We start from the raw sequence: 26372 nt of genomic DNA on the forward strand, positions 1-26372 counted from the left end.
TGAGCTGCAGGAGTTGCTTCTATATTTTTGAGATTAATTCTTTGTCAGTTGATTTGTTTGCTATTATTTTCTCCCATTCTGAAGGCTGTCTTTTCACCTTGCTTAGAGTTTCCTTTGTTGTGCAGAAGCTTTTAATTTTAATTAGGTCCCATTTGTTTATTTTTGCTTTTATTTTCAATATTCTGGGAGGTGGGTCATAGAGGATCCTGCTGCGATGTATGTCGGATAGTGTTTTGCCTATGTTCTCCTCTAGGAGTTTTATAGTTTCTGGTCTTACGTTTAGATCTTTAATCCATTTTGAGTTTATTTTTGTGTATGGTGTTAGAAAGTGTTCTAGTCTCATTCTTGGCAGTTCATATTTTCCATTCCATTTAAGTTGTCAAGTTTATTAGCATATAGTTGTTTGGGGTATTCTTTTATGATGTCTTAAAGTTTTGCTGTATCTTTTATGACCTATTTTTTTTATGTATTGCTGTTGTTGTGAAGTCACTAAGTCATATTTGACTCTTTGCGACCCCACAGACTGTAACCCACCAGGCTCCTCTGTCCATGGGATTTCCCATGCAAGAATCCTAGAGTGGGTTGCCATTTCCTTCTCCAGGGGAACTTACCATCCCAGGGATATGATCTGAGTCTCCTGCATTGGCAGGCAGATTCTTTACCACCGAGCCACGAGGGAAGCCCCACATGTTTTATTGGTTTGTTTCAAAGATTCAGCCTTTTCCTTTATCTATCCTTCTCTTATTTCTTTAATTTCCTCTTAGTTCATTATTTTCTTCACTTTACTTTCTTTGGGTTAACTGTGTTCTTTTACAAACTCCTAGAGTTGTATGTTTAGCTCTTTAATTTCAATTTGTCCTAGTATTAACACTTAAGCTTATACACATTCTCTCTAAATATTGATTTTGCGGTAGTCCACAGAGAACCACATGTATTTAGCTCTCAAGTATCACCAAGAATTTTAAAGAAGTAATCCCTCCCTACCATCCGCACCATTAATTCACAGTCCACAAGGGGCAAAAAGCTTTTAATTTTTCAGTTTCTTTAGAGTTTTTATCTCTTTATTTCTATTTTTTTCAGAATTCTCCTTGATTAATATAACATGCATACATGTTTGCACCTATATATATATTTTTTGTAATAAAATTTATTTATTTTTAATTGTAGGATAATTGCTTTACAATATTGTGCTGGTTTCTGCCAAACATCAACATGAAGCCATCATAGGTATGTGTATGTCTTTATTTCTAATCACCATGATGTATTCTCATTGGTCAGTGTTTCAGTTTATCTGCTGACTTCCTGCTGCAGAAGATAAGGGGTGCTCCCACATCCGTCTTCTGCCTCCATCCTAGGAGAGCCGGGGTCACCGTTTTACATTAAATCAATACTCAGGCTCTGCACTATTGTATGGATGTATAAGTAGTATTCGCAGAAGAGCTGTACATTACAGCGTGATTACGTTTCCTGTTTCACAATCCTTTCCCTCCCTCAAGTTAATAATAGGCTTTTAGATTTTGTTTTCCTGGTTTTTCTGCTTTCCTGTCCTCTTCGGCTTCCCAAGGTCTCCTCTGTAGGTTTCAACCTCTTCTCACTGTTGGCCACACTCATCAGGTATTTGATTGGTATTCTTTCTTTCTCAGAGACCAGCCTTGGAGAATTCTCTGCTCTTTCTGATCTAGACTTGTGCTCTGGGACTGCTCCAGGAGCCCCTCCAGCGGTTTCTCTTCACTGTTATGCTGGGAATCAGAGGCTTGAACAAGGAAAGGAAAAGGGACTTTCTCCGAAATTCTCCCACTGGTTCATGCATCTGGTTCTCCCCCTGTGTTTATGCCACTGTTCTGGTGGACCACACTCTTCAGGGGCTTCCTGAGAAGAGGTGCATATTGTTCCTGATCATGTCACATAATTCTTATTAGTTGCTGAAATACTTGTGATTACCCTCTGTCTCTCGTACCTGTCTCTCACTCTCTGTCATGTACCTCGGTGTGGGTCATTTTCTTTTATTACCCTAGGAACTTAGTAAGCCCAGTCTGTTTGGGAGCTCATTTGGTTCAGTAGTAGGGAGATTTCTATAATTATTTCTAGAATAAAACTGTCATTTTTTGTGTATGTGTGTCTTTATGGAAAAACTGTTATCAACTGTTAGCACTCTTGAACCTATCCTGTTTTTTCTACATTTCTTATCCTTTGTCTTTTTTCCATCATCCTATTTGTGTACATATATATTTGTACAAATATATATGTATTTACAAGTATGTACATAGGCTTCTCTGGTGCCGCTAGTCATAAAGAACCTGCCTGCCAATGCAAGAGACTAAGAGACGTGAGTTCTACCCCTGAGTTGGGAAGATATCCTGGAGGAGGACAGGGCAAGCCACTCCAATATTCTTGCCTAGAGAATCCCATGGACAGAGGAGCCTGGTGGGCTACTGTCCATAGGGTTGCAAAGAGTCGGACATGACTGAAACGACTTAGCACGCACATGTATATTTACATGGCACACATTTATGTGTGTGTGTATATATACAAATAGGATGATGGAAAAATATGTATCAGTTTTATCTTCACTTAAATTTGAATATTTAGTCATTTTACTTATGATTTCTCCTTTTGTCCATGAATTATTTATAAGTGTGCTTTGTATTTTCTAAAGCGGTGTGTGTGTTGAGGGGAGAATTGGAAATCTTTTTGTCCTTGATTTTTAGTATTACTGAATTTTGATCTGATAATTGGTCAGCATATAACTTTAAAGATATTAATATGTGTTGAATTTCCCTTTGACTTAATGATTGTTTATGTTTAAGTTTCCTACTATCTCACATGTGCTTGAACCGGAGGAATATTTCCTGTTTGCTGGATGTAGTATTTTACATGTACTTCCCTTACATCAAGCCTACCAATGGGAAAACATTTATTCACACTTTATCATCTTATCTGTCGTTTTCCAGGAGATTTATGTTCACTGGTCTCTGAACAGCCCCTGAGTTGTCCCCTCAGTTACTCCCCTCAGTTAATCCTGGAAACCTCTGATTTGACTTCTGTCTTCACTGTTTTGCCAGAAGGTCACATACATGGAAAAAAAGTAAGAAATCTTTTAGCTCTGGCTTCTTTCATTTAGAAAAATTCACTTAAGGCTTATCCTGGTTGTTGTGTGAGTCAACAGGTTGTCCTTTGTTTGGCCAAGTCATGTTCTGCTGTGTGCTTGGACACAGTGTGTATATCCAGATCCCTGTGGAAGCTCATTTGGGTTGTTTCCAGTTTGGGGAATAAAGCTGTTACATTTGCACAGAGGCTTTTAGGGGAACATGTATCTTCAGTTTGCTTAGGAGTAGGGTTTCTTAGTCATGTGGTAAGCCTGTGTCCAACCCTGTTCCCTCCTCCAGGGGATCTTCCTGACTCAGGGATTGAACCTGTATCTCCTGCAGTCCAGGCAGATTTTATTTATTTATTTTTTTTTACCATCTGAGCCACCAGGGAAGCTCCCTTAACCCTGCAGGAAATTGTCAGATGGTTTTGCAAAATGTCCGTGTCATTTGTGTTCCCACTAATGGTGAATGAGCATTCCTGTCGCTCTGTACCTTCACCAGTCTTGCATGGTTAGTTCTTAACTTTTAGCCATCTGAGGCATGTAGTGGTCCCAGTGCGTGGTTTTAATTTAGTTTGCTTTCTTTTTTTCCTCCAGCTATACAGCAAGTAGGATCTTAGTTCCCTGACCAGAGATCGAACCTGAGCCCTTGGCAGTGAGAGCTCAGGGAGTACTAACCACTGGACCACCAGGGAATTCTCTAATTTAGCTTTCTTAATGTTTCATTTCACATGCTTATTTGCCATCTGTTTATTATCTTTGGAGAAGTATCTTTTCATATATTTCACTCATTTTTAAAGAGTAGGATGGTTCAAACATTGTTGCACTCTAAGAGTTCTTTATATATGCCACATAGATATGAGATTTTTTATCAGATATAGGATATATAAATATTTATCTCAAAGTTTGGGGCTTGACTTTTCATCCTCTTAACAGTGTATTTTACAGAGCAAAAGTTTTAAGTTTTTTAAGGGTATGATTTATCAAATTTTCTATTATGACTCATATTTTTAGGCTTATATCTAAACGCTACTCACCATACCCAAGTTCACAGGGATTTTCCTCTCTGTTTCTTCTAGAATTTTTAAAGTTTCAGATTTAGAATTAGGCCAGTGATTTATTCTGAGTTAATTTTTGTACACAGTATGAGGCATGGGTGAAGGTTCTTTTTTTCTTTTTTTTTTTTCCTTTTTTGCACATGGATACTCCACTGTTCCAGAAACATTTGTTGAAAATATAAAATTTCCTTTACTAAGTTGCCTTTGTGAATACTTTTGCCAAAAATGAACTGTGTTTGTGTGTGTCTATTTCCGGGTTTTTTATTTCTGTTTCATTGTTAAATGGACATACCTGTCCATCCAGCATCTTTCCATTCAGCATCTCTGCAGTCCGAGTGCACTGTCACCTGTCTACCACTAGATGGAGCCCTCACAGCAGCTCATTTCCTAGGGCTTCTTCTCCATTCATGTTTCAATGCTTATGTTATATTTATTTTTTTTAATTACTTGCTTTAATTGGAGGCTAATTACTTTAAAATATTGTAGTGATTTTTGCCATACATTGACATGATTCAGCCATGGGTGTACATGTGTCCCCCATCCTGAACCCCCTTCCACCTCCCTCCCCATCCCATCCCTCAGGGTTGTCTCAGTGCACCGGCTATGAGTGCCCTGTTTCATGCATTGAACTTGGACTAGTGATATATTTCCCATATGGCAATATACATGTTTCAATGCTATTCTCTCAAATCATCCCACCCTTGCCTTCTCCCACAGGGTCCAAAAGTCTGTTCTTTATATCTCTTTGTGTATATCTCTGTTCTTTGTGTCTCTTTTGCTGTCTTGCATATAGGGTCATCGTTACCATTTTTAAAATTCCATACATATGCGTTAATGTACTGTATTGGTGTTTTTCTTTCTAATTTACTTCACTCTATAATAGACTCCAGTTTCATCCACTTCACTAGAACTGATTCAAATGCATTCTTTTTAATAGCTGAGTAATATTCCATTGTGTATATGTACCACAGCTTTCTTATCCATTCATCTGCCGATGGGCATCTAGGTTGCTTCCATGTCCTAGCTATAGTAAACAGTGCTGTGATGAACACTGGGGTACACGTGTCTCTTTCAATTCTGGTTTCCTTAGTGTGTATGCCCAACAGTGGGATTGCTGGGTCATATGGCAGTTCTCAGTCATGTCTGACTCTTTGCCACCCCATGGACTAGTCCATGGAATTCTCCAGGCCAGAATACTGGAGTGGGTAGCCTTTCCCTTCTCCAGGGGATCTTCCAAACCCAGGGATTGAACCCAGGTCTTCTGCATTGTGGGCAGATTCTTTACCAACTGAGCTATCAGGGAAGCACCAATCCCAAAGAAAGGCAATGCCAAAGAATGTTCAAACTACTACACAATTTCACTCATCTCATATGCTAGTAAAATAATGCTCAAAATTCTCCAAGCCAGGCTTCAACAATATGTGAACCATGAAATTCTAGATGGTCAAGCTGGTTTAGAAAAGGCAGAGGAATCAGGGATCAAATTGTCAACATCTGCTGGATCACTGAAAAAGCAAGACAGTTCCAGAAAAACATCTATTTCTGCTTTATTGACTATGCCAAAGCCTTTGACTGTGTGGATCACAACAAACTATGGAAAATTCTTCAAGAGATGGGAATACCAGACCACCTGACCTGCCTCTTGAGAAATCTGTATGCAGGTCAAGAAGCAACAGTTAGAACCAGACGTGGAACAACAGACTGGTTCCAAATAGAAAAGGAGTACGTCAGTGCTGTAAATTGTCTCTGCTTATTTAACTTATATGCAGAGTACATAATGAGAAACGCTGGGCTGAAAGAAGCACAAGCTGGAATCAATATTGCTGGGAGAAATATTAATAACCTCAGATATGCAGATGATACCAATCTTATGGCAGAAAGTGGAGATCTAAAGAGCCTCTTGATGAAAGTGAAAGTGGAGAGTGAAAAAGTTGGCTTAAAACTCAACATTCAGGAAACTAAGATCACGGCATCTGGTCCATCACTTCATGGCAAATAGATGGGGAAACAGTGGAAACAGTGGGAAACTTTATTTGGGGGCTCCAAAATCACTGCAGATGGTGACTGCAGCCATGAAATTAAAAGACGCTTACTCCTTGGCAGGAAAGTTATTACCAGCCTAGACAGCATATTAAAAAGCAGAGATATTACTTTGTCAACAAAGGTCTGTCTAGTCAAGGCTATGGTTTTTCCAGTAGTCGTGTATGGATGTGAGAGTTGGACTATAAAGAAAGCTGAGTGCCGAAGAATCGATGCTTTTGAACTGTGGTGTTGGAGAAGACTTTTGAGAGTCCCTTGGACTGCAAGGAGATGGAACCAGTCCATCTTATGGGAGATCAGTCCTAAGTGTTCATTGGAAGGACCAGTGTTGAAGCTGAAACTCCAATACTTTGGCCACCTGATGCAAAGAACTCACTGATTAGAAAAGATCGTGATGCTGGGAAAGATTGAGGAGGAGAAGGGGATGACAGAGGATGAGATGGCTGGATGGCATCACCGACTCGATGGACATGAGTTTGGATAAACTCCGGGAGTAGGTGATGGACAGGGAGGCCTGGTGTGCTGCAGTCCATGGACTCTTTGCCTGGGTCGCAAAGAGTCAGACACAACTGAGTGATTGAACTGAACTGAACTGAATGGCAGTTCTATTTCCAGTTTTTTAAGGAATCTCCACACTGTTCTCCATAGTGGCTGTACTAGTTTGCATCCCCACCAACAATGTAAGAGGGTTCCCTTTTCTCCACACCCTCTCCTCTGTGTTATATTTAAAACAGATAACCAGCAAGGTCCCACTGTATAGCACAGAGAACTCTGCTCAATATTTTGAACAATCTAAATGGGAAAATAATTTGAAAAAGAATAGATACGTGTATATGTAGAGCGATTGCTGTAGACCTGAAACTATCACAACACTGTTAATCAACTATATGCCAATATAAAATAACAAGTTAAAAAAATAAACCACCACAAAAAAAGAAAGTGAAGCAAACCCGGCAGTGCAGAGGCACATGGGCCTTGAGTGGACTAGAGATTGTTCTAGTTGTTGTTCCTGAGAGCAGATCTGTCTTTGGCCTAATCTCCTTCAATGTCATTATCAGCATCTTCCATGAAGATACAGAAGGCAAGGTCAGCAGATGTGTGGGTGACAGAAAGCCAGGGAGGAGCATGGCTGCCATTGTATGCGTCATAAAGATTCCAAGAGCTTTCAGTGGACTGCAAGCAGACAAGTGGATGGATGCACGCATTTCCTGCCTTTGATGGAGCAGCAAAAAGAGCTTTGGACAATGAAAGGGGAGATCCGAGTATGTGTGTCGTGATAGCTGTGATGCAGTAACCATGACATTTCACGCAGTGCTGCTCAGAGCGTAGGCCGTGGACCACCCAGTCAGAAATGGCATGTTGCTCTTCCTGGACGCGGCAGGAGCTCCTGCCAGGTGTCACTGAAATTCATCATGAAGCACATTGCGTAGTGGAGCCAAATAGGCACAACTTCCCAGGCGAAGGAAGCAGGGAGACAACCTGTGGTCCAGAAGCCCCTCTTCATCTCACGGAGAGCCTGCCTTTGAGTATCGCTGAATTGCAAAGGCTCCTTGGTGTCAGGACTAAGTACTTAGTACTAACAGTGCTACATACAGTATTTGTGTCCTCACGTTTGGACAGAGGCACAGTGGACCTGAGGGCTGCCCAGGTGGTTCAGTGGCAAAGAACCCACCTGCCAATGCAGGAGACCCAAGAGACGTGAATTTGACCCCTGGGTTGGGAAGATGCCCTGGAGTAAGAAGTGGCAACCCCCTTCAGTATTCTTGCCTGGAAAATTTCATGGACAGAGGAGTTCTGGTGGGCTACAGTCTATGGGGGTTGCGAAGAGTTGGGTACAGTGGAGCAACTGATCACAGCAGACTGAGGGCCAGTGTCCTGGAAGGAGTAGGTTCACAGGCTGGACCAGACTGCCTCACTTTCCTCATCGGACAGATGGCAGCAGAAATATCTAACACAAAGGGCTGTTTGCTGACGGTCAGAAATATAATGGCAAAATTCACTGCATGTTTCTTGGCACGTGGTAGAAATGTGCTCAGTCCATGGAAGTAAGAATTAGTGTGTTTCTCCTTCATGCCTCTTGGAGGAAAGTACTGTTGTTTTCCCTGTTTCATAGATGAGCAACTGAGCTGAGTTCCGATGCAGTTTAACAGCTTCCCCTGGTCATGCGGTTCCCACATGTCGGGCCCAGGCGTAAAGCCAGGCATTCTCTGACTTTACGTTTTGGACCGGTGCTTATTGATCATAGTGCACTGCCCATCCCCGGCTGGGCCAGACCAGTGACTTTTAATTCTTTTGACCAAAATGCAATTGTCATAACCTAGTACACTCCTTGTCCTTCCACAGGCACATGGACACAGAATCTGATACAGAAGTTTCATGAACTAACTCTTCCCCTTCATAAATACAATGCACTCTGAATTCTTCTCCATTTTTTAAAGAAAAAGCTGGTGATGACCTTTTGAAATTGATTTCATGGCTCACACATGTGCTGGAACCCACAAAATGAAAGCACTGTAATAGCAATTTCTATGAACTCTTCAGTTCTGATTTTCTGATTTTCCTAGAGAAACAAAACAGAAAATCACACACACACACACACACACACCTTCCAACCCAATTCCCTTTGTCCAGAGCAGAAGGCCTGAACTTGGGAGTAGTTTATGTGGAAGAGAATAAGGATTTTAGGCTAGAATGACAGAAGGCTTGCCTTCCAGGCCACCTCAGGAATCCTGTGTTCCCTGTGGGGTGCCAAGTTTAAAAGAAATCAACCACCCAAACACGTTCATCGAAGGACAGTCAAGGTGGAACAGAATCTGAAATTGTTCAAGGAGCTGGACATGTTTAATCTGATTTTAATGGAAAGAGCCTCGAAACATTAAAAAATAAAGTATATTATGATACTAGGTCTGATGCGTTATCTCACATCAAGCTTATTTTTATTGGTTTTTTAGATTTTGGTGTCTAAAGTGAAGATCATGCAAAATGATTGTTACTGCACTTCCATCCTGGGAAAGGCAGACAGGAAACCGCCCCTCCCAGGCTGAGCGGAGGAGCTCTCGAGCTTGCCCTTGGCCAGACGTCTGCCCAACTTCAAAGGGGTTTCAAAGGGCGGTGACCGACTCCAGCCCAGGCCATGCTTTGGAAGTCAGACCTTTGTCCGCCAGGAGCCGGCCCGCCTGGGAAAGCCCCCTGCTCCCCAGGCTCTGGGCTTGTGGGAATCTCTTGCCCGGCTGTTTCCCTCCCTCTGGACTCCCAGTGAATCAGGAAAGGAGGGAGTGAGAGCTGAGTGGTCCCTCCCCAGGTTTCAGTGGCCTCGGGAACGCCTGGGGCTGGAATTCCCCCCCTCCCCACTCCGAAAGGTGGCTCCAACAATAGAGGTTTGCGCTGTGTGGCTGGGCAGAACATTCTATTGGAAGAAGAAGCAGATCTGGTGGTAGTTTATTAAATTCAGGAAGGAAAGGGGAGAGAGGAGTCATGAGTGACTCAAAGGCTACAAGGTTGGGAAATCTTGAAGCCAAATCTGGCCCCTGAACACAGTGGGAAAACTCAAATGGTACCCATGTCGGGGATGGGGGAAGAGGATGGAACTTGTGCGGAACTTCCTTTGTGGCTTAGAGTCGGAGCTGTGTTCATGAAAATCCATGTTCATGAAAGCTGGAATGGTTAAAATATATAGCTCTTGCTGCTTAACTGTTTGCCCACCAGTGTTAAGTCCTGATCCTTTGGATGAAACGTGGTCACAATTAGGAGGAAAGTAGGTCTTAGGGATGTTAGTATTGGTCTGTTGTCTCGGACGACAAACCATTCGTTCGTTCATCCATCCATTCATTCTCTCTCAGTGGGGAGATGGCCTCACCTTCTCCCTCCCCATCCCTGGCAGCTATCCAAGGTCCCAAATGACTGAGTGGAAAAGGGACACCTTTGATGTAACCAACTGGAAAAGGTTTCAGTGGCCTTGGGAATGCCTGGGGCTGGAATTCCACCCCTCCCGCCCCTAAGACAACTTGAGCTTGTCTTCGAGCTCAAGTTAAATTAGTCTGGAAGTGACCCAAGGGGGATTCTTTAAAAAAAAAAAAAAAAAAAAAAAAAAAAAAAAAAAAATTGTGCTAGAATATGTGTGGCATAAACTGCTTCCTTGAAACCACTTTTTAATGTGCAGTACAGTTGTATTAAGTTCATTCACATGGTCATGCCACCATGACCACTGTCCACCCGCAAATTTCATCTTGCAAAACTGAAACACTGCCCAAAGAAGCCTTTGGTATTCCTCTCTCTTAAACTTTTTTTTTTTAAATAACAAACTTCGCTACCTTTTGCTTGCAAATTTCTAACAAGATAGTAAGGTAGCAATAGGAAATGTACCAGTTGTCATAGATACAGTTGCCATCTTTGGAATGAATGTATCTGTTTTAAGCCTGGCCACTTACAGATGGAGTGTGACCTCTAAAAAAGTCTCAAGGACACTCTTAGTAAGAGCCATTCAAAACCAACCTTGGCCTTGTGGGTAAAGGCGATGCGAATACACCTTTTCCTGTGAAAAGAACTGTGATGTAAAAGACAGTTTGTCTGGTCCAGACCTGAGTTTCTGACTGATAGGAGTGCCTTTGCTATGCTAGTGAGGTGGTGCTTCCCAGGCTCCTAGGTGGCCTCAGGTTGGGGGCTGGTTTACCAAGGAGACTTGCCACGTGATTAGAGGGTTGGGACTCTCAGCTTCCTGACCTTGAGGAGGGGGCAGGGGCTGGAGACTGGGTTCGTTCTCTCGGCCAATAAGTTAATCAGTCATGCCAACGTACTGAGACACCAATAAATACTCTGGATGCCGAGCTCGCAGAGTTCCCTGGTTGGTGAATGTGGACAGGCCTGGAGGGTGAGGTGCCCGGACTTACAGGGAGGGGGCAGGGAGGCTGTCTCCCCCTCCCTCACTCACCCTATGGGTCTCTTCCTTTGGCTGTTCCTCTTGATTTGTATCTTTTCATAGTAAAACTGGACTTCCCTGGTGTCTCAGATGGTAAAGAATCTGCCTGCAATGCAGGAGAGCTAGGTGTGATCCCTGGGTTGGGAAGATTTCCTGGAGGAGGAAATAGCAAGCCACTCCAGTATTCTTGCCTGGAGAATCCCAGGGACAGAGGAGTCTGGTGGGCTATAGTCCATGGGGGTCTCAAAGAGTCAGGTATGACTGAGTGTCTAACATTTTCACTTTCATAGTAAAACCACAGCTTCCCTAGGTTCTGTGAGTTTTTCTAGAAAATTATTGAGACCAGTGGGTCATCAGAACCTCTGAGTTTATCACCAGTTGGTCAGAAGTTGGGGGAGGACTTCGGAATCCTTGAAGTGCAGCTGACCCCGGCGTGAGGGCAGCCTTGTTTGGCACTGTTCGCTTTGCAGTGTAGTGTCTGTTCAGACTCCAGCTGGTGAGTGCCAGGATGAACTGCAGGACAAAACAGAATTTGTTGTTGTTGCTCATTCATGTCTGACTCTTTTCAACCCCATTAACTGTAGCACTCCAGGCTTCCCTGTCCTTCACTATCTCCTGGAGTTTTCTCACTCATGTCCGTGAGTCTGTGATGCCATCCAACCATCTCATCCTCTGTCGCTACCTTCTCCTTTTGTCTTTGATCCTTCCCACCATCAGGGTCTTTTCCAGTGAGTCAGCTCTTTGCATCAGGTGGCCAGAGTATTGGAGCTTCAGCTTCAGCATCAGAACAGAATGGACCTCTGCTGGAGAAAGGGCAGAACAGCTCTGAATCCAGCCGTGGCTGTTGGGAGACAGTTCTTTGGAGATCTGCTGGTAACACATCTTGCCATCAAGACACTGGCTGCTGTTTGTTCTCTTTCCGAGGATGTGTGTTTAGCAGACAGCCCAGGAGGACAGAGATGTGTCTTTCTTCAGAGTAAAAGACAGATATGCTTACTGTCCTTTAACAAGAATCGAGTTTCATGAACCCAGGGTTCCTCTTATATGACCCAACACATTGCACATCCAGGTGTCATCTGGCCCTCTTAGCATCACTCCATGGGGTTGGGGCCAAGGGGACTGGCACAAAAATGCTCACTCTTAGGCTACTTCTTTTGCTGTGAAGAGTAACCTGTTCTTTGTGTCCAACTCAAGAGTGTTATGAATTCTAGCAGCGTCTGTGAACGGGGGCAGCTGGCTTGTGACTGGGAGAAGCTCAGACCCTCCGCAGTTCTGGACAGTGCCCCCTATTAGTTTCAGGACCTTGGGAAAGTGAGCATTGTGGACCTGAATTTTAACACCTGTATTGTGCTAGGTCTTCACAAAGGTCCATATAGTCAAAGCCATGGTTTTCCCAGTAGTCAGGTATGAATGTGAGTTGGACCATAAAGACGGCTGAGTGCTGAAGAATTGATGCTTTTGAGCTGTGTTGTTGGAGAAGACTCTTGAGAGTCCCTTGGACAGCAAGAAGATCAAACCAGTCAATCCTAAAGGAAATCAGTCCTGAATATTCATTGGAAGGACTGATGCTGAAGCTGAAGCTCCAATACTTTGGCCACTTGATGCAAAGAACTGACTCATTTGAAAAGACCCGGATGCTTGGAAAGATTGAAGGCAGGAGGAGAAGGGGACGACAGAGGATGAAATGGTTAGCTAGTATCACTGACTCAATGGACATGAGTTTGAGTGAACTCCAGGAGATTGTGAAGGACAGGGAAGCCTGGTGTGGTGCAGTCCTTGGGGTTGCAAAACTGTGGACACGACCTAGGGAATGAACAACGACAAACTCTAAGAGTCAAAGATTCACTGCAGTTTACCAGTTCCTTTAGTCTATGGTGCTTACCAAGGCTCTATATAGAGTTTTCCTTCCTGTGTATGACTCACAGAACTAGGTAGGAGAAGGAAGGAGGAAGGGGGAAGGAGGATGTGAAATGAGAGAGCAGAGGATGGAGGAAGGTGAGAAAACTCACACTCTTTATCCAAGGGTTTGAAGATTGTTTCCAAAGCACTGAGTGCCTGATGTCTGGGAATCTTCTTTCCAGGGTGTTTCTCATGAGAAAAGAGGAGCATCTTACAGACAAAATTTATCTTTAGCAAATAGTTAATCTCTAGATTAATTAGAAATTTTTTCAAGTGATGTAAATTATTTTGACTAATTAAATTTATGTGTAAATTTATAAATTGTTTCTTTTTCCAGATGAAGTTGGTGATCCCACCATCGCCAAGGTAGAAGCCAGGAGGGGTGTCCTGAGACTCTCCCCTTCTCCACCCAGCAGACCTGGTCTATTGATTACATCTCCACCACACCTTCAGTTTCTCCCTCTTTATTCATTCCCACTGCTTTCCTTAGTTCGAGCCTTTCTTACTTCTTTCCCAGAGCTTAGCAAAATGCTTCATTTGTGATAGGTATATTAGTCTGCGTTTTCTAGAGACGCAGAACCAGTACGATGTACTTGCGTCTTTGTATCTATGCATGTGCGCATGAGTGTTAGGTCACTTTAGTTGTGTGCAACTCTCTAAGATGCTATGGACCATAGCCCACCAGTTTCCTCTGTTCATGGGATTCTCCAGGCAAGAACACTGGAGTGGGTTGCCATTCCCTCTTCCAGGGGATCCTCCCAACCCAGGGATGGAACCTGGGTCTCCCGCACTGCAGGCAGATTCTTTACTGACTGAGCCCTCAGGGGAGCCCATCTATATCTATATCTGTATCTTAATCATGTTTGCAAAGTCCCTTTTGCCTGTAACATGACACATTCATAAGTCTCATGTTAGAATGTGGACATCTTTGAGGAGCCATCTTTCTCTCCCTCAGTCAATAAATACTGCAACTAATAAATACTGATGAGTTAATGAACTATTGGTATAGTCACTTAACTGGTTTTTTTAAATCCAGTTTCATTGCCTTCAAGCTTAGCCACATTATGAGAATGGTAATTACGAAGTAAATGTCACGTCTCTCCTCTGAAATTCTTGAGTGGCTTGTCACAGACTGTAGCATAAAATCCAAACTCCCATCACAGGGTACACCACCCACCTTCCCCACAGCTTCTTTCATAGCCTCACTGTTATATAGTAGGTTAAATGATACAAAATTACTGATAATTGACCCATTTTGAATTAGAAAAATTGCAATTTATACAGTTCAACTTAACATCATCATTAACCATACTCATACGCTGTCTCAACATAATGTATGGTTGTCTCAGTGTAGCAAGATTTCTCCCATTTCCCCTGTTCTTGTTGAAGCTCTTCACTTCTGTGTGTAAATATAGCCTGCCAAGTTCCTCTGTCCATTGAATTTCCCAGATAAGAATACTGGAGAATGTTGCCATTTCCTTCTCCAGGACATCTTCCCGATCCAGGGATCGAACCTGTGTCTCCTGATTGCCAGGGGGATTCTTAACCACTGAAGCACTAGGAAAGCCGTTGTACAAATTATGAAGTACTTATTGTGATAAGGTTGTGTGTGTTTTTTATATGAACTTTAGCACAAGATGCAGTCTGAACAGGGATTTATCTCTGCTAACTGTCTCCCTCTAGATGTTATAATTCTGTATCCTACGGTGATCCTTCCCTCTGGCAAAGACTGAGGCCAGGCTGGCATATAATAAGTGTGCAGAGAACAGGGTGAGGCTGACAGTATTTTCAAGCATCTGTAGATCTGCTTAGGGGCTTGCTGAATTTCCTCAAAATGTTTGTTTCCAAATAGGTCCTCAACAAATGCTTGTTGGGTGAAGAAATGAAAATAATTGCCTTTGCTGCACTGTTTTGTTGTTGTTTAGTAGCTAAGTTTTGTCCGACTCTTTGCAACCCCATGGACTATAGCCCACCAGGCTCCTCTGTCCATGGGATTTCCCAGGCAAGAACGCTGGAGTGGGTTGTCATTTCCTCCTCCAAGGGATCTTCCTGACCCAGGAATCGAACCCAAGTATCCTGCATTGCAGGCAGATTCTTTACCACTGAGCCACTGAGTAGATAGGCAATAATATTACTCAATGAAAGAAAAAAATGCTAGTGTGTCAGGTCTATCCAACCAGGTCCTTTCTTTGCAGAGCAGTTAGATGCTCAGCAGAGGTGAGGAGACTTCATGAGGATAAGACCTGCCCTGGCCTCTGATTGTCCACTGCGCCATCCTGCACCCTGCTGCTAGCTCATCCCCCCCAGAAAAAGTTCAGTGTTTCTTGAAGGCACAGGTACCTCTGGACAGAATTTCTCACTCTCTCAAATTGATATTTGGAGTCACATTTGAAGGAACTTGGTTTCTTATGTGTTGCTGCTGCTGCTAAGTCGCTTCAGTCGTGTCCGATTCTGTGTGACCCCATAGATGGCAGCCCACCAGTCTCCCCCGTCCCTGGGATTCTCCAGGCAAGAACACTGGAGTGGGTTGCCATTTCCTCCTCCAATGCATGAAGGTGAAAAGTAAGAGTGAAGTCGCTCAGTTGTGTCTGACTCTTCTCGACCCCATGGACTGCAGCCCACCAGGCTCCTCTGTCCATGGGATTTTCCAGGCAAGAGTACCGGAGTGGTGTGCCATTGCCTTCTCCTATGTGTTACACTCACAAAAATTATATCTTCTGTGTCTAGGAGAAAGGCAAACAGATTGTGCCTTTTTCTGAGTATTAAAACCAATATGAGACCACAACTTAATAGCAAAACACCCCAAATAAGCAAATGATTAAATGGGTAACAGGCTTCCCAAGTGGCTCTAGTGGTAAAGAATCTGCCTGCCAATATAGGGGACATGGGTTCAATACCTGTGTTGGGAAGATCTCCTGGAGAAGGGAATGGCAACCCACTCCAGTATTCTTGCCTGGAAAATGCCATGGACAGAGGAGCCTGGTGGGTTATAGTCCATGGGGTCACAAAGAGTTGGACACGACTGTGTGTGCACTTTAGAATGTGTGCAGAGGACGGGTAAGTATTTTTACCATAAAAACAAACAAGCAAAAACAAAGGGAGGCAAGGAGACTCTGGGAGGTAATGGATCAGTCTATTTCCTTGACTGTGGTGATGGTGTCATGGCTGTTTTGCAGATGTCCAACCTCATAAAAATGTACATATCAAATACATGTAGCTCCTCGTAGTCAATACATCTCAATAAAGTTGTTAAAAAAACATGAAACAATATGAGACCTTCAGCCAGGGGTTCTGGTGACCAAAAGGAAGGTGATATTGATGACAATGATTCATCATCCTCTGGGCCCCCCACTCCCACCCCCCACCTGCCTGGGCTTCTGGCAGTACTCGGAGCTCCTCTCTGCCTGGGCTGAAGAGGTATGCACATGAGTATTGAGAGAGTAAGCGAAGAGTGAAGGTAATACTTGCATGTTGATGGTCTAGTATGAAAGATTGCTGGCTTGTTAATTGCTAGAAGTCAGAGGTTTTTTTTGTTTTTTTTTTAAGCAGGCCTATCTTTTCAATGGAGCAGCACTTAACAAATACAGTTGAACTGAATCAACCTGCCTGTTAATGGGGACTTGACCATCACATCATGGTGTCTTACCAAACGGAAACATACTCTTCAAGATGAATATTCAAAACATCAACTTCAGAATAAGGTAAAAAGCTCACAGGGTCACATGCCACCTTCTATTTGTATGCCAGAGAGGATCCATTAAACAAACAGGTTATTTTATTGGTCGTTTAGTAAAAAGTTTCATTTAAAGTAAATGATTTGGTTGGGTATTATAGGCAACTGGGATGGCAGGGAAAAAGCAGCTGTTGGTGCTCTAGTCTGGACATTTCTGTATTGGAATGAGAGGAGTGCTCTCACTGACACTCACTAGTAGTTGTGAATGTGAGACTAGCTCTGTTCGTGGCCAGCCTGTGGTCTGTGAGTTACCTGCAGTGCTCGCCGTTGCTACAGGTAATCCAGGTGACAACACAAACATTGCCGCTCCCTCTGGCCAGCACAGACAGAAGCCCAGTTCACTCCCAAGCAGTGTCTGGAGCCACAGGCCGCCCAGGTTGCCAGGCCCTGGGCTCTGACTCTTCCTGACTCCAGCCCTTCTGATAAGACATTCTGGAAGCAACTGAGGAATTTCGTCTTGGAAATTACAGGTAAAATATATGCTTTTTTTTTTTCCCTCCTTACCCTTTTTAAAAACAAGAATTGGTAATTAAAATGTTAAGCTTTATAATTAGGTCTTTAAAAGGGAGGACAGCTTAAACTTTTACTGAAACATTGAAGATCGCTCAGTGGTTTTGGAAACTATGCCAACGATGGTAGAGAAAGCAGGAAAGGCTGGAGCGCATTGTTTTTAGTCCTGGTTGCTATGGGGAAGGTGAGGGAACTTATTTTTCTTGTGGGGCATCTTGGCAGATATTTCTAAGGAGGTTTAGCTTTCAGAGGTTGTTTGGACAACTCTTCTCTAGCTCAAGAACCCGTGGGCCGTGCACAGGAGTTAAGACCAATCCCACGCATCACAGCATGGTCCAGGATGCCTGCTCTAGCCCTTACCATGGGGAGCTTATTACTCCCCCTCCTCCTGTTTACACATCTGTCAATGGGGACAACACTGGTAGGGCTGTGTGGGCACCATGTACAGTACATTGTGGGCACCTGGTTCATAAACAGAGATCTTGTTTGTCTGGGTCTGATATGTCTACATCATTTGGTTGGGGAGCCCCACGTGGCCCAGGGGACATTTGGTGTCGTTGCTGGGTAGTGGCATTCAGTGACTTCAGGTGAGCTAACTCGGAACCTCCCTGTGGACACTCAGACTCCATCCCCATCTCTCCAGCATTGGGAACGGGGCCACTCTGCAGCCTCAGGAGGTGTGACACAGGCTCTGGAGGCTGAGCAACCACAGCTGATTGTGGGTGGGGGGTGCCAGGCAGGAAACAGGAAACTGTTAGGGCCCCGTTAGCCTGGGGGCCAGGGATCCTCAGGAGAGGGTTCTGTCAGGCTGGCCCCACCGAACTGAACAGAAGCTCCTACTACTAAACTTGGGAATAAATCCTCAATCTCTTTATTTGTTTTTTTTCTTCTTTAGTTGCTCAGTCATTTCCAACTCTTTGAGACCCCATGGACTGTAGCCTGCCAGGCTCTTCTGTCTATGGATAGGAATACCAGAGCCATTTTCTTTTCCATTATTTCCTTTGGCATGCTTGAAATTAATGGCATAATACTTTCACAAGAGTATACCATGGATGTCTTTCTTCCTTTTGGCCAACTAGAATTTACATATTTACATTGCACCCTGTGTTCTGATAACTTGGATGACTGTTCAGGTTCCTTGCTGGATCAGTATTATAGAAATGGGTGCTCAGTGTCTGCTTACATTTACTGTAGTTAACCTCTTAAACAAATCTAATAGCAACATAACACAGAAGCCAGACAGCACCCTTAGAAACTTCTAAACACAGCGAAGACCTGGGCATTACCAGGGTGAAAGGGCTCCTCAGCACCAGGAAATGCTAGACAAGTTTGGGGAACATGACCTAACTGGACAAGCCATGTAGAAAGGGAACATCGAAGTCAGCTTTTAAAACATATGCTGTGACTTTTCAGGTGGTTAACTGACAAAATGTATAGACTCTGGCCATTGGGTTATCTTACTCCAGGTTAACTTATTAATCACAAAGTAATTTTAGCAATTATAAAACAGAAAAAAAAAATCAGTAAATACCATTGCTAGAACATTCTATGAGGAAATTGCTTTCTATGCATGGCAGGTGAATCCCATTATTTATATATCCTTATTATATATGAATTAGTGCCATGGTATTGTCATAACTATACTCAAATAATGAATACACCCTCAAATATAAATGAAAATAGTTTTTCCTTTGAGAAGATATTTCAAATTTGTGTGGCATTTCTGGGACATTAACATAAATATCACTTATCATGATAAAGTACTAGTGGAGGACAAAGAAACCTGGTGGGCTACTGTCCTTGGAGCTAGAAAGAGACAGACACGATTAGGTGACTGAAAAACAAGCTACAGGAGGCATATGAGATTGGCTGTGGACGAGTAGGGGGGCTTCCCTGGTGGCTCAGCTGGTAAAGAATCTGCCTGCAACGCAGGAGACCTGAGTTCCATCTCTGCCTCAGGAAGAACCCCTGGAGAAGGGAATGGCAATCTACTCTAGTACTTCTTGCCCCTAAGTTACTTAGAGAAATGTGTGATCCTAATGGTAATAAGTAATTTAAAATGAAGTTTTCTAAAATATCAGCAGCTTTTCTATTACTTAAATGGTTTGAAACTCAGAGTCTCAAACTTCATGTCTTAATCATGTTCATCTATGAAACTAGGGAATATAGGTGTAGCATTTTTAGAGCCATTAAGAAAATGAAGACTGACTGACAGTTGCTTTTTATTAAACAATTGTGTTATTCATATCTGAAGCTATGTGACATTTCAGAGAAGGCATCTTTGAATGTTGAAATTATAACATTGGTATATGATATAAAAGCCAGTCTCTGAACTAAAAGAAAGATCTTTAGTAATTAGGGCGGGTGGAGTGTCGTTATACATTAAGAATTGTCATCTAAGACTTCAATATTAATTGATCAGAAAAGCATTTTCATGGCAGGTGCTAGACAAATGGCATCTGTTTTAACATGGAAGAGAAAAGCAGGTTGTGAAAGGTTCTTGAAGGTCCCTGGGGGAGTTCTGTGCAAAGAACACAGAGATAGGCAAACGCTTCCTATTTCTACAGATTTTGCCCCCAATGGTGATATAGGCTCTGGTCAACAGGTAGGCCAGATGGACATCCCCTTTCTTGGAGATTCCTGCAGCTCCAAACCTAACCGTACAACACTAAAGACATCCCAGCCGTGACTGTGAACTATTTCCCTTATGTCTACATCCTGTTATCTGCCCCTTGGTCTCACCACTCTGATAAGGAAGGAAACCAAATGCCAAGAAAGGAAGAGGAAAACCTAACTGGCTTCCCTTTAAGCCCAGAACAGAAGGGTCAGTGCTCGGGTTGGCGCAGGCTGCCGGGGGGAGCTTCCTAAGGAAGATGGGAAGTGGGAACAGGCCGAGAGGGATGCGCACCAGGGCCTCCTGCTCCTTCCCAACACCACGCCCCACTCCCCCCAGTCATCCTGGGGAGCTGCATCCTGAGACAGGCTTGCTTGTTGGGGTCGAACTTTGAGAACCCCTGGGTCGGGGCCTGTCTTTTCCCTCTTTGGTCTCCATTTCCACCTGTGTGATGCAGAAAAAGGACCACTCTTGTAGGCTTGTTTGATATTTAAGAGCACAGCACATTTTCCCCCCAGTCTTTAAACTTTTTATTTTGTATTGGAGTATAGCTGATTATACTACAGGAAATGGCAATTATGGAGTAAGAAATGGCAACCCACTCCAGTACTCTTGCCTGGAGAATCCCATGGCCAGAGGAGCCTGGCAGATTACGGCCATGGGATCACAAAGAGTTGGACATGACTGAGTGACTAAGCATGCATGCATGCATGCATAGCTGATTAACAATATTGTGATAATTTCAGGTGAACCCCGAAGGGATTCAGCCATACATACACATGTATCCATTCTCCTCCCAGCCCCCATTGCATCTAGGCTGCCACATAACATTGAGCAGAGTTCCATGCGCTACACAGTAGGTCCTTGATGTTTATCCATTTTAAATATAGCAGTGGGTACATGTCTATCCCAAACTCCCTAACTATCCCTTTCCCCTGGCAACCGTAAGTTCATTCTCTTAAGTCTGTGAGTCTCTTTCTGTTTTGTAGGTTAGTTTGTTTGTATCACTTCTTTTTAGATTCCACATATAAGGGATGTCATAGGATGTTTCTCCTTAAGAGCCCAGCACATTTTAAATGCTTTATGCATGTTAACTACTGTTATATTTTTTGACACCCCAAGGCCCCTATATTTGTCTAAAGAGTGGAAGTAGCTGGAAAGGGCTGACCTTGAGCAGCAGTGTTGGCTGTTTCTTTAGAAATGTGCATGAGCTCACCCAGGAGATGCTTCCTCGGGTTACTCTGGTGTCAGACCTGGTGGCTCTGACTGTTCCTACGAAGTGATGACTGTTCCTAGAACCTTCCCGTCCCCATCTTCCACTGGTAGGGCCTGAGGCTTCCATCCTGGCCTGTGTTCCTGATGCCAGGACTGTTGGGGCCAAGAGCATGGGGAGCACGCCGTGCTCTGTTTACAGACGTACACCCGTGGTCTTCACCTCTGGAGGCCGCTTTCTGAATGTAGACTTTTTTTACTGGGAGGATTTCTCTCATTTGGTCATTACAGGGTCTGATGACCACCCTCAAATGGCTGCCACCATTCTGGGAGGCCTGGGGGTGCCAAGCACCTGGCCTGTTTCCCAGTAGAGGAGTGGAGTGTCAGGTCTGGAGCCTGGCCTGGCCTGGGGCTGAGACTCCCGACCCGTGACTCCCTAGTTCGGGCTGGGCGAGTGGCTCAGGCTCTCAGAGCTGCAGTCTCCTTTCTGGTACAGCAAGGAGAAGAGCAGACCTGACCTCAGGGGGGCGTGTGAGGGAAAGGGGCCTGGCCAGAGTCAGCCATGGCCATGGTGTCACATAGCCTCTGCGAGACCTTTTCCATTGCAACCCCCTGGGGTCAGGTGCCTGGCACCCCCAGGCCCCCAGAAATGGTGGTGTCCAATTAGTGGCATCTCTAGACTTGTAATGGCAGGGCCCTAGGACTCTAACATGGGGGCTTCCCAGTGACTCAGTGGTAAAGAATCCACCTGCCAATGCAGGAGATGCAGGTACGATCCCTGGGTCAGAAAGATTCCATGGAGTAGTAAAGGGCAACCCACTCCAGTGTTCTTGCCTGGAGAATCCCATGAACAGAGGAGCCTGGTGGGCTACAGTCCACTGAGTTGCAAAGAGTCAGACACGACTGAGCTCACACACACACACACAGTGCTGTCCTGTAGGTCCGTACTAGTTGTCTGTTCTATACACAGTGTTGTGTATGTGTGTGTGTCAATCCCAACCTCCCACTTGTAGCACCTCCTCTTGGTGGCTGCCATTCATTCCTTCCTAAGAGCTGTCTTTGTTCAGTTGGTATTCATTCATGCTTTCTCCCGGTCGGAGCTGTGGCTTTGTTACCTAAGCTGGCCCAGGAGAGCTGCGGTTGGTGGTGGCTGAGCTGTAGAAAGGATCACCGCTGAGCTCAGCGCCCCTACCCCCTCCCCAGACCCCAGGCTCTCACCCCCTGATTCCAGAGTGAAAGGGAAAAGATAAGAGATTAGATGCTGATGAGTTATTTACAGGGGGTCAGCCACAAAGCAATCTGATACAACCAGGGAAGTGCTGACATGGATGAAACTAACAGAGGGAAGGGTTCTTGGGCCTGAGGACCCTGGGGGTGCCTGGCAGAGAAGGTGGTGGGGCTCGGAGGCTCACCTGGTTCCACCCCAGGGTGGGTGGAGCGGGGACAGAGCTGACTGGTCCCCTTGAAAGTCCTAGATGCAGTTCTGAGCCCTTCCTTTGGCCTGGGTGTTCCCTCATTTTCTTAAAGTTGATCTGAACACTTAAAACCTTGTAGTGCAAAAGGCAACCTGACTTCTGCTTCTCCAGAGACAAATCTCAAAGGAAAGCTCTTCAATATAGGCAATTATTCTGTCTCCTTACATTTAAGTGCCTATTTGACATATTTTGTCAAACTTCTCTGTAGTCACAGGATGTACTATTGTTATTCATCAGTTAAGGTCTTAAACAGAGGGAAGCCTACACTTGGCAACAAGAGTAGAGAACTTCCATTATATTCTGGTAAAAGGGCCAATTTGACATGGGCATCGGTATCTGAGCAATTTTTTTTTTTACAGTCTCAGATCCAAATACCTTTCAGGAAACTACAAAGAGAATTATTTCTACAGCTTAATTCAAAGCTTATTAAAGTCATGGGCATTTCACTTATTACCAGGAGGCTTCCTGAGGAAAAGTAGAGTAAAAATGTAAGCACACACAGTCTAGACTGTTACTTTTTAACAGGTGGGATGGAGAAGAAAAAATGTTCCTACTGGTTCAAGGTAATTGTTTTCAGTGTTATGGTCTCTGAACGAAGTAAGAAATGGGAAGCAAAATGACTTCACTTTATAGATTCAGGGGAAAAAAAATCACTCTGTGTAGGAGAAGAATCTATTATAAAGTCATGAACTTGAGAATGTTTCACAAAATTTCAGGGTCCTCTGAAGCGTTTCTGTAAAACCTTTAAGAGTAATGTTTGTGGTTGGTGTGATGTATTTGTGATTGCTGCACTAGATCACGCATTGCCCAGACACTCAAACTATTTATTATACTGTCTGAATGTGGGTCTTGGGGGTGGGGGAAATGGCGGGAATTTGTTTCAAGCTCAAAGCCTGGTACACAGTAATGCTTCTGTTGGATAATTCTTGCAGAGCATAACTGAAACATGAAAAATAGACATATATGTTTTTTCTTAGAAAAATATGAATCCAAAATGCAGGTCTGGTTTGGTGGGGTCTACAGTGTGAGACAGAAGATTCTTCTATCTTTTCTCTCTGCTGTTATTGGCTACCATTCCCAGGGTTACCTTCTAGTCCAAGGTGGCTGCTGGAGCTCCAACAATTGAATCAAATTCCAGGACAGAAAGAAAAAGAAAGAAAACAAAAAGGGAATCCCTCCCTATTTAGGAGTCTTACTTAAAGAACCATACCACACTACTGCTTCCAACTCTGGTTAGACCTGGTAGCAGATGGCCTTGACAGACACTGAGAAATGCGCTTAACTTACAAAAAAAGTCAGAATCCTTTCATTAAAAAGGAGGGAAGAATGGACTTTGACATACAGCTAGCAATCCCTGCTATACAGCTCAGAAAATACTTGTTGCAGGCAGCTGGACCCATTGGCCAGAACTGGTGCACATGAGACCGTTTGTGGATTGATCTTCTCTCCTGAGAAACTGGGCAGCTCCTAAACCTCACAGTGTTAACACCCAGGACTCGGGAAAGACAATACTGGCCCTGCACACATCACAGCTGACCTGACCTCTGTGGTCAAGGACAGGACAGCCCTGGTGGTTGTCTGCCCTTCAGGAAGCTGGGTGTGAGCCTGAAAGTGTGAAACAATTGCTGTCAAGTTCCATCAGCTGGAAATCCAGTGCCCTGACAATAGACGAGGTGGCCTGAGAATGAATTGCTCCAGTTTGCTCCGCACACCCACACATGGGATGAAATCTAGGCTGGACTCCGGTGTCCTCATGAATTAAAAAACCACTGACTTTTAAGTGGCTCTACCACTTAGTTTCTGCGTGTCTGAAGATCAGTTGGTTAACATTGTGAAGCCTCAGTTTCCACCTCTTTAAAATGGAGGAAATCTTGATAAAAGTCTGTTCTTTCATGGACTGGAGTATTAAGAAAGAAAGGGGGGACTTCCCTGGTGGTCCAGGGAGTAAGACTCCATGATGCCAATGCAGGAGATCTGGGTTCGATCTCTGGTCAGGGAACTAGATCCCACATGCCACAACGAATCTTTCACAAACTGAAAGTAAAGATCCTGAGTGCTGTAACTAAGACAGGATGCAGCCAAATAAATAAATTTTAAAAAGAAAAAAAAGAATGTGGGGAGCTCTGCTCAATGCTTGGCACGTACTAAGTACTCAATAATTGTTAATGGTAATTAATAATGCAAACAGCAGAACAAAAATCTTAAAAGTGATGTGGGAAATCCAGCAGCTATTATAGCCTTTATTCCTAGCTTGTCTTGAGGGCAGGAAGAGTGCAACTGTGTCACAGTATTAATCCTTGCAGAGCATGGTCTTCCTTTTCCAGAAACCAGTTTAATTGCATTTAATGGCCAGTGTCTCTTCCCTTTTGTATGTTCGTGCTAAGTCACTTCCCTCGTGTTCTACTCTTTGCGACCCCCCTGGGCTATAGCCTGCCAGGCTCCTCTGTCCATGGGATTCTCCAGGTGAGAATACTAGAGTGGGTTGCTATGGCCTTCTCCATCCTTTTGTATAGTTTACAGTATATGTCAAACTGTTCTTAGCTGTTTTCAAACAAATAAGCAAACACACAGAGCACGCCTTCTTGCAGGAGTCTAATGGCCGAACATGTTGACAAGGAAGGCTGGCTTGTGGTCCAGATGAAATCCTTTGCTCTGTCACCATTCCTGCTCTTGGCCTGCTAGACTCCATGTTTAAATATGAAACAGAAAGGATACTATGAGGCAACAGAGATCCAAATATAACTTGGTTTGGAAGTGACTCACTGCTGCTACAGACACTGCCTCTTCACCCCGAGTGGCCCTGACAGGCTGTGTCACCGGGAGCCCTCTGTCTCCCTCTCTGCCCCGTAGGCTGGCCCCACCCCTGGACTCCCTCCGAGCTGGTCCTGCTGGACATGACCCCACCCTCCCCCACCTGCTTTGCTGGGATGTTGACACCTTCCCCTTACTCCTGTCCCTCCCAAATCTCCCCTGGCCCACAGATCAGCCCAGTTTCTCCAGGTTAGCCTCTGTGTCTCTGCAGCTTGCACCATGCTTGTCTTCACTCGCTTAGAGCTCACCTTGCCTGGGAGGCGTGAATTCCGGCCCTAGGGACCGTGTCTTATTATTCTTGGCTGTATATCATGTCTGGTGTCTCCTCCCATGACAGCAGACAGGATCCAGGGCCAGGCGTGGACTCAGGGCCCCTGTACAGTCCTACACACCCACATGGAACTGGGGCAGTGCGGGGAGGGGAGATGGTTAGGACAGAAGGGCCAGTGAAATCAGTCACTTCAGTCACTGTTTGTCAGATGCGGTAATGGTACCGGTTTGCTGGATCTGCCAAACAGAGTACCATAAGCTGGATGGTTTGGACAAACTATTGTCTCTTAGTTCTGGACCTAGAAGGCCAAGATCAGAGTGTCCGTGGCTCTGGTTCCTAGCCAGGCCATGAGGGGAGGGTCTGTTCCTTGCCTCTCTCCCAGCTTCTGGGATTTGTGGGCAGTCTTTGGCTTGTAGACACATCTCCTGATCTCTGCCTTCATCTTCATGTGGTGCTCTCTATGAGGGCCCAGTACTGTCCAAATTTCCCTCTTATAAGGTCACCAGTCATAATTGGGTTAGGACCCACCCTAGCACAGGTTAGGACCCACCCTAACTTGATCATGTGCAAAGGCCCTGCTCTTACAGAAGGGACCGTCCACAGGTACTAGTGCTTGTGAGGACACCCATCAGTCCACAAGGACGGCTAAGATCATCACCTACTGCCCTCTCTGTTGAAGGGTGATGCTCCTTACACACCATTCTTAGAATCTGGGGCGCTTGCATTATTTTCCTGGGTTTAGCCTT

At 44.4% G+C, this 26372-nt stretch overlaps 1 protein-coding gene across 6 annotated transcripts in view; it reads left to right on the forward strand.

Annotated features, from left to right (window-relative positions):
- The window catches only part of LOC109568646 (RP1 axonemal microtubule associated), a 211437-nt gene that overhangs the window by 46809 nt on the left and 138256 nt on the right, over positions 1-26372 (forward strand). For 5 of the 6 annotated variants that reach the window (XM_070802547.1, XM_070802550.1, XM_070802545.1 and 2 more), the window contains exons 2-4: positions 1168-1227; positions 16550-16701; positions 17010-17203. The gene's annotated coding sequence lies outside the window, so the exon portion shown is untranslated. Of the gene's footprint in view, positions 1-1167; positions 1228-16264; positions 16702-17009; positions 17204-26372 lie in introns of those variants that run through there. The other variant, XM_070802546.1, reaches the window with a different exon arrangement.

The sequence above is a fragment of the Bos indicus genome, chromosome 14 (assembly GCF_029378745.1).
Source record: "Bos indicus isolate NIAB-ARS_2022 breed Sahiwal x Tharparkar chromosome 14, NIAB-ARS_B.indTharparkar_mat_pri_1.0, whole genome shotgun sequence".
Lineage (NCBI taxonomy): Eukaryota > Metazoa > Chordata > Mammalia > Artiodactyla > Bovidae > Bos > Bos indicus.